The sequence below is a fragment of the Salmo trutta genome, chromosome 7, assembly GCF_901001165.1.
Source record: "Salmo trutta chromosome 7, fSalTru1.1, whole genome shotgun sequence".
NCBI lineage: Eukaryota > Metazoa > Chordata > Actinopteri > Salmoniformes > Salmonidae > Salmo > Salmo trutta.
The window spans coordinates 28,693,110-28,702,236 of NC_042963.1; the positions used below are offsets into that span (position 1 = coordinate 28,693,110).

General features: G+C 44.8%; 1 long non-coding RNA gene across 1 annotated transcript; it reads left to right on the forward strand.

Moving 5' to 3' along the window:
• The first annotated feature begins 5,223 nt into the window (after window positions 1-5,223).
• LOC115197200 (uncharacterized) lies at window positions 5,224-8,864 on the forward strand. Its single transcript, XR_003878981.1, has 2 exons — window positions 5,224-5,344; window positions 8,454-8,864. It is a non-coding gene; the product is annotated as an uncharacterized LOC115197200 (long non-coding RNA).
• The last annotated feature ends 263 nt before the right edge of the window (window positions 8,865-9,127 follow it).

Here is a 9,127-nt window from a genome sequence, read left to right on the forward strand (position 1 = left end):
GTGAGGGAGCTTGTTCCACCATTGGGGTGCCAGAGCAGCGAACAGTTTTGACTGGGCTGAGCGGGAACTGTGCTTCCGCAGAGGTAGGGAGGCGAGCAGGCCAGAGGTGGATGAACGCAGTGCCCTTCTTTGGGTGTAGGGACTGATCAGAGCCTGAAGGTACGGAGGTGCCGTTCCCCTCACAGCTCCGTAGGCAAGCACCATGGTCTTGTAGCAGATGCGAGCTTCAACTGGAAGCCAGTGGAGTGTGCGGAGGAGCGGGGTGACGTGAGAGAACTTGGGAAGGTTGAACACCAGACAGGCTGCGGCGTTCTGGATGAGTTGTAGGGGTTTAATGGCACAGGCAGGGAGCCCCACCAACAGCGAGTTGCAGTAATCCAGACGGGAGATGACAAGTGCCTGGAATAGGACCTGCGCCACTTCCTGTGTGAGGCAGGGTCGTACTCTGCGAATGTTGTAGAGCATGAACCTACAGGATCGGGTCACCGCCTTGATGTTAGCGGAGAACAACAGGGTGTTGTCCAGGGTCACGCCAAGGCTCTTAGCACTCTGGGAGGAGGACACAATGGAGTTGTCAACCGTGATGGCGAGATCATGGAACGGGCAGTCCTTCCCCGGGAGGAAGAGCAGCTCCGTCTTGCCGAGGTTCAGCTTGAGGTGGTGATCCGTCATCCACACTGATATATCTGCCAGACATGCAGAGATGCGATTCGCCACCTGCAGCTCTGCAGCTGCCACAACAATATCGATTTTCTGTGATTTTTGTTCCATTTCTGCGGTACAGTTCATAACCATAGCTAAGAAGCCAACCTTACTGAAACATATATCACTCATTGGCCTATCCCTCTGTGCTGGCACAGATCTACTACTGACAGGGATCCTCTCCGGATCCCTCACCCTTGACCCAACCTCCTCCTACTATCTTCACTGCCTCAGCATACGACATCTTCAGCATTACTCTGGCCACCTCAACATGCCTCTCTCGCGCCGGACACTTCCGAACCCAGGCAACATGGGAATCCCTATGTTTTTCCACCAAAACCACACAATCCTCTGTCCCATGCCCTCCTGCACACTTCCCACATCTTGGAATCTCCCTCCTGTTACATGACTATACACATGGCACCAGAAACACAGAAGTGGGTTCAGCACAAAAGCTCTAACAGGATAACTCAGGTCCATGTATGCTTTGGCATTTTGATTTTCATTCAAATCAAATTGTGGAAAAACCTGAAATGACTCTTTTTTTTTATTGGGTTTGGTTTCATTTTATGAACGAAAATCAGATGTCAACTAGTTTTTTCTCATTAATGGCATCGAGTAATAGAAAATAAATGATAATATTTATAGCCCATTTTACGTTTTCTTCATACGTGGATGTACACGCCCCCTAATATAATATTCACTGTGCATAGCGGGTGTTTGTTTACAGTCTGGGTTGAGCTGCAGTGTCTGCAGCATAGAGAAAGAATTAGATATTTGTGTGACAGGAAGATAAAAATTGTAATGTTAGCTAAGATGCTTAACTTATCATGACGTTAGCATGCCAATAGAACAAACTCAACAACAACTGAACAAAGTTGGCTTGCACTGCCTGGTTAGCTGTCTAACATTACTGCTGGCTAACTGACTAGCTAGCAGGCTGTCTAGCTAGACCTAACTGGCTACTGGCTATACACATGCTAGCTGCTAGTGGAAGTAAGTTAGTCCCTCAAACTGCTACAAGATGAAGCTGCCCGGCCAGAGGTACCTGCTGCATACATTTTTTAATTTCTCCATTACTTTCTGTAGCTAGCTTAGCTAGATCTTCTGCCTGGCTGATGCTGATGCTTATTAACTGAGTAATAATGAACACCGATTTTGTGTGTGTGTGTGTGTGTGTGTGTGTGTGTGTGTGTGTGTGGGGGGGGGGGGAAATGTGCCCGCATCATATGCACTTGATCCAGTGCATTAAGTTAAAATCAGCCTTCTATTAATGTGGGTATATTTCACAAACCTTATTTTACTGCTTATTGAAAGGCAGATGCTTAGGACTGCACACATATGCCTTTTCTAAGTGGCTCAGTTGGTAGAGCATGGCGCTTGCAACGCCAGAGTTGTGGGTTCGATTCCCACGGGGGACCAGCACATATGTATGCACTCACTAGTGTAAGTTGTTCTGGATAAGAGCGTCTGCTAAATGACAAAATGTAAAAATGTGTGTGGATACTAAATTAAATACTATGACAATTTTCTGAATGTATACCTAACACCTTTCAGGGGGGCTGATGATCATTGATACAGAGGCAGTCTGATATGACTTGACTACTGATTCCCCCTACACTCTCTCATTCAAAGTACCATTCACACAGTCCAGCCACTCAGCCCTATCCAGGAGCTCTCAAGGTCCTACACTACTTCCTCCTAAAACACCTTGATGAGAAGTAAAACGCCTGTACCCATGACTGTAAGTTGGCGTATCTCTCTAACCCTGCTGAACACTACCGTGCTGAGACAATCTGACTCTTGAACAGTATTACACTATTTTTAAATGGAATGGCCAACATTGATCTCTCATTCTCACAGTTCACTCACTCAGATGTACAGTTGAAGTCAGAAGTTTACATACACATAGGTTGGAGTCATTAAAACTCGTTTTTCAACCACTCCACACATTTCTTGTTACCAAACTATAGTTTTGGCAAGTCACTTAGGACATCTACTTCATGCATGACACAAGTCATTTTTCCAACAATTGTTTACAGACAGATTATTTCACTTATAATTCACGGTATCACAATTCCAGTGGGTCAGAAGTTTACATACACTCAGTTGACTGTGCCTTTAAACAGCATGGACAATTCCAGAAAATGATGTCATGGCTTTAGAAGCTTCTGATAGGCTAATTGACGTCATTTGAGTCAATTGGAGGTGTACCTGTGGATGTATTTCAAGGCCTTCAAACTCAGTGCCTCTTTGCTTGACATCATGGAAAAATCAAAAGAAATCAGCCAAGACCTCAGAAAAAAGATTGTAGACCTCCACAAGTCGGGTTCATCCTTGGGAGCAATTTCCAAACGCCTGAAGGTACCACGTTCATCTGTGGAAACAATAGTACGCAAGTATAAACACCATGGGACCACACAGCCATCATATCGCTCAAGAAGGAGATGCGTTCTGTCTCCTAGAGATGAACGTACTTTGGTGCGAAAAGTGCAAATCAATCCCAGAACAACAGCAAAGGACCTTGTGAAGATGCTGGAGGAAACAAGTACAAAAGTATCTACATCCACAGTAAAACGAGTCATATATCGACATAACCTGAAAGGCCGCTCCGCAAGGAAGAAGCCACTGCTCCAAAACCGCCATAAAAAAGCCAGACTACGGTTTGCAACTGCACATGGGGACAAATATCGTACTTTTTGGAGAAATGTCCTCTGATCTGATGAAACAAAAATAGAACTGTTTGGCCATAATGACCATCGTTATGTTTGGAGGAAAAAGGCAGAGGGTTGCAAGCCGAAGAACAACATCCCAACCGTGAAGCACGGGGGTGGCAGCATCATGTTGTGGGGGTGCTTTGCTGCAGGAGGGACTGGTGTGCTTCACAAAATAGATAGCATTATGAGGGAGGAAAATTATGTGGATATATTGAAGCAACATCTCAAGACATCAGTCAGGAAGTTAAAGCTTGGTCGCAAATGGGTCTTCCAAATGGACAATGACCCCAAGCATACTTCCAAAGTTGTGACAAAATGGTTTAAGGACAACAAAGTCAAGGTATTGGAATGGCCATCACAAAGCCCTGACCTCAAACCTATAGAAAATTTGTGGTCAGAACTGAAAAAACATGTGCGAGCAAGGAGGCCTACAAACCTGACTCGGTTACACCAGCTCTGTCAGCAGGAATGGGCCAAAATTCACCCAACCTATTGTGGGAAGCTTGTGGAAGGCTACCCGAAACGTTTGACCCAAGTTAAACAATTTAAAGGCAATGCTACTAAATACTAATTGAGTGTATGTAAACTTCTGACCCACTGGGAATGTGATGAAAAAAATAATTCTCTCTACTATTATTCTGACATTTCACATTCTTAAATTAAAGTGGTGATCCTAACTGACCTAAAACAGGGAATTTTTTCTAGGATTAAATGTCAGGAATTGTGAAAAACTGAGTTTTAAATGTATTTTGCTAAGGTGTATGTAAACTTCCGACTTCAACTGTATGTAGGGTGGTTGAAGGCATCTGCAGGCCTGTTTAAGGGGCAACTGAACAAGCTACTGTATCAGAATGCTTGGACTGCAGCTGAGACTCTCTTCTCATTCGCCATCTTTTAAGGAAAGTACCTTCTTTACACTTCCTGACGTGCTTTCAAGGTGTCTCTTTCATGTTGTGTGGTATTATCTATTGATGACTCCTAACATAGTTTGCTTTTGAATTGGTGTCCACATCAGGCATTTTACTTGTTACCTGTTTGTTAGAATACTGCATCCCTTTCACATCATTTGAATGATCCCTCCTTGCCACATGCTTTCTCTCTTTCTCTCCAGGATACATTAGGGGAAGTTGCTTTGTTGTTGGCACCAATCCCAGGCTGCCAGACAACATAAATGACTTTCACCAGACGTTTATGATAAGGGAATTTATATGCTTAAAGGTAATGATTAAAGAATTCCACCCTGAAAACGTAACTACTAGTGATTATTAGTTTATGTAGCATGTATAATGAATAATTAAAGTACTACACGTAAGTCCAATAAGGTTCAGTAGAGACATGTAAGGGAGAGAAATGTGTGTGTCTAAGAAAATACCGAGAACAATTCAACTGTGTATGACCCGACCTGGCTAGAACTCTGAGAAACTTATGATAGGACAGGGAGTCCTTTCAAGGTTCCTCTAATCTCGGGGGAATGGAACTGTCGGCTTGGTAGTGATAAACAGTGGATACAACTCACCTACTCTTCGTGTGTATGTATGTGTGTAAGTAGGGAGTGAACTATAAAATGGATGTCTTTGTATTATGGACTTCAGAGCGCCCTCGTGAATAAACTGTACGAACCTTTTGCATAAGCTGAGTCTTTGCCTAATTATTATTATTAAACCCAGGGTCTTACAAACCTCGGGGTTTGGTCAAAGCTTATTTATTGTTAGTTATTATCATTGGGATTGAAAATTCTCATGACAGTTAAGTTACTCGTCTTCTACTTAAGTCTTTGCTAATCTCTTTCATCAATAGACAGGACCAACATATGGACGGAAGTTCATGACCGGCTATCTGTCTTCGAAAGGGTCACTGCATCGGCCGGTCGAGTGGGAAGGCTGCTGAGATCTATGCATCAACCCTATCATCAGGCACGATGCCAGGTAAACCGAGCAATACAATCTCAAAACATACACGTATAGAGAAAAGGGTTCCAACTAAAACCATGTAGGGTTATTCGGCTTGTCCCTGTAGGAGAACCCTTCATGGTTCTAGGTACATGGAGAGTTCTATGTAGAACCCTCTATTAAAGGTTCTACCTACAACTCTTTTATATCCAAAGTGTTATACCTAGAACCCTCTGTGAAGGGTTATACATAGAATCATTCTATCTTCTAAGGGTTCTACCCTACTCCTTTGCCAAGAAACCTGTAGCATAATGAAACAGAGCCGCTTCACCAACCAGTTTGTTTTTATGATGGAAAAAGTCAGAAAAGCTTATGGAATATTTCTATAAGAACTACACGTTAATGATCTAGCTGAAAAGGAAGAATCCCTCTGATTATAGATAAAAGGCTATGCCAAAACATGACAGGTTTCCAGTGTATTTGATAAAGGATTTTTGGGGGGGGCTTTTTATTGTGTCGTCAGCAAACTTAATGATGGTGTTGGAGTTATGCTTGGCCATGCAGTTGTGGGTGAACAGGGACTACAGGAGGTGACTAAGCAGGCACCCCTGAGGGGCCCACATGTTGAGGATCAGCGAAGTAGATGTGTTGTTTTCTACCGTTAAGACCAGGGGGTGGCCAGTCAGGAAGTCCAGGATCCAGTTGCAGAGGGGATTACTGCAACTCGCTGTTGGCTGGGCTCCCTGCCTATGCCATTAAACCCCTACAACTCATCCAGAACGCCGCAGCCCGTCTGGTGTTCAACCTTCCCAAGTTCTCTCACGTCACCCCGCTCCTCCGCTCTCTCCACTGGCTTCCAGTTGAAGCTCGCATCCGCTACAAGACCATGGTGCTTGCCTACGGAGCTGTGAGGGGAACGGCACCTCCGTACCTTCAGGCTCTGATCAGGCCCTACACCCAAACAAGGGCACTGCGTTCATCCACCTCTGGCCTGCTCGCCTCCCTACCTCTGAGGAAGTACAGTTCCCGCTCAGCCCAGTCAAAACTGTTCGCTGCTCTGGCACCCCAATGGTGGAACAAGCTCCCTCACGACGCCAGGACAGCGGAGTCAATCACCACCTTCCGGAGACACCTGAAACCCCACCTCTTTAAGGAATACCTAGGATAGGATTAAGTAATCCTTCTAACCCCCCCCCCCCTTAAAAGATTTAGATGCACTATTGTAAAGTGGTTGTTCCACTGGATATCATAAGGTGAATGCACCAATTTGTAAGTCGCTCTGGATAAGAGCGTCTGCTAAATGACTTAAATGTAATGTTAAATGTAGTCCCAGGATCCTTAGCTTAGTGAAGAGCTTTGTGGGCACTATGGTATTGAACGCTGAGCTGTAGTCAGTGAATAGCATTCTCACATAGAAGCTTTCCCACCTGGACAAAAGGAACACCTATCTCAAGGCCATCAGACTGTTAAATAGCCATCACTAGCACAGAAAGGCTGCAGCCTACATACGCAGAGTTGAAATCATTGGCCACTTTTTAATAAATGGAACACTAGTCACTTTAAATAATGTAACTTGTATGTACATAAACTCAGCAAAAAAATAAATGTCCTCTCACTGTCAACTGCGTTTATTTTCAGCAAACTTAACAACAACTGAGACATAAACTGAACAAGTTCCACAGACATGTGACAGAGATGCAGTACATCTCCTCCTCATGGACTTTACCAGATTTGCCAGTTCTTGCTGTGAGATCTTACCCCACTCTTCCACCAAGGCACCTGCAAGTTCCCGGATATTTCTGGGGAGATTGGCAATAGCACTCACCCTTCAATCCAACAGGTTCCAGACGTGTTCAATGGGATTGAGATCCGGGCTCTTCGCTAGCCATGGTAGAACACTGATATTCCTGTCTTGCAGGAAATCACACACAGAACGAGCAGTATGGTTGGTGGCATTGTCATGCTGGAGGGTCATGTCAAGATGAGCCTGCAGGCAGGGTACCACATGAGGGAGGAGGAGGATGTCTTCCCTGTAACGCACAGCGTTGAGATTGCCTGCAATGACAACGGGCTTCGTCCGATGATGCTGTGACACACCGCCCCAGACCATGATGGACCCTCTACCTCCAAATCGATCCCGCTCCAGAGTACAGGCCTCGGTGTAACGCTCATTCCTTTGACGATAAACGTGAATCCAACCATCACCCCTGGTGAGACAAAACCGTGACTCGTCAGAGAAGAGCACTTTTTGCCAGTCCTGTCTGGTCCAGCAACGGTGGGCTTGTGCCCATAGGCGATGTTGTTGCCGGTGAGGACCTGCCTTACAACAGGCCTACAAGCACTCAGTCCAGCCTCTCTCAGCCTATTGCGGACAGTCTGAGCACTGATGGAGGGATTGTGCGTTCCTGATGTAACTCGGGCAGTTGTTGTTGCCATCCTGTACCTGTCCCGCAGGTGTGATGATGGGATGTACCGATCCTGTGCAGGTGTTACACGTGGTATGCCACTGCGAGGATGATCAGTTGTCCGTCCTGTCTCCTTGTAGCGCTGTCTTAGGCGTCTCACAGTACGGACATTGCAATTTATTGCCCTAGCCACATCTGCAGTCCTCATGCCTCCTTGCAGCATGCCTAAGGAACGTTCACACAGATGAGCAGGGACCCTGGCATCTTTCTTTTGGTGTTTTTCAGAGTCAGTAGAAAGGCCTCTTTAGTGCCCTAAGTTTTCATAACTGTGACCTTAATTGCCTACCGTCTGTAAGCTGTTAGTGTCTTAATGACCGCTCCACAGGTGCATGTTCATTAATTGTTTATGGTTCATTGAACAAGCATGGGAAACATACGTTTAAACCCTTTACAATGAAGATCTCTGAAGTTATTTTGATTTTTTTTTTATTATCTTTGAAAGACAGGGTCCTAAAAAGGGACGTTTCTTTTTTTTGCTGAGTTTACTGTGTTCTATACTATATACTGTATCTCAGTCTATGCCGCTCTGACATTGCCCGTCCATAGAAAGTCAGCAAAAAAAGAAAAGTCCCTTTTACCACCTGGCTACATAAAGACGTGGGTGACTCCAAATAGGAATTTAATACAACATTATAATCCATTGGTTAGAATTGAAAATGTGTCTTCTCCCTTTCCCACAGGATCAGCAGCAGTGCAGAGCCCCTGGATTGAGAGCAATTGTGGGGGGTTAGGTGCCTTGCTCAAGGGCTCAATGGCTGGAGATGGTCCATGGGATCAATGACCAGCAGTGTTCCAGCTGCCAGTTAAGTTCAGTTTCCATTTTTATGTTGCTCCAGCTGCTGGTCTGCCTCTCCAACCTCTGTTTCTTAATCCTGTTTCTCAATCAAGCCTTATTTTTTCCTAACACTACACAGCTGGTTCAAATGATCAACGTGCCAATCTATGCAGCTAAACTGGTAGCGGGAAGGCTCCTATGTACCATCTCCTGCCATTGCCCATGGGTGCTGCACTGCGGGGTGTTGGGAAAGGCAGGAGACACAATTTCCATTCTAACCAATGGACAATAAAGTATATATTCTCTCTGTTCTTGACACAAGTGGCAGTTTGCACAATATGTTATGAATTGCAATTTGTACAATATGGATGTCCATTTCTTCAAAAGTTTTAGAACACCTACTCATTCAAGGGTTTTTCTGTATTAGTACTATTTCTACATTGTAGCTGTAACGGCTGTCGTTGGGAATGGAGGACCAAAACGCAGCAGGAATGTGGATGCTCATCTTGTATTTATTTTTAAATAAAGTGAACACCAAAATAACAAAAAACGAAGAACTCACGAACAACAAAACAGTCT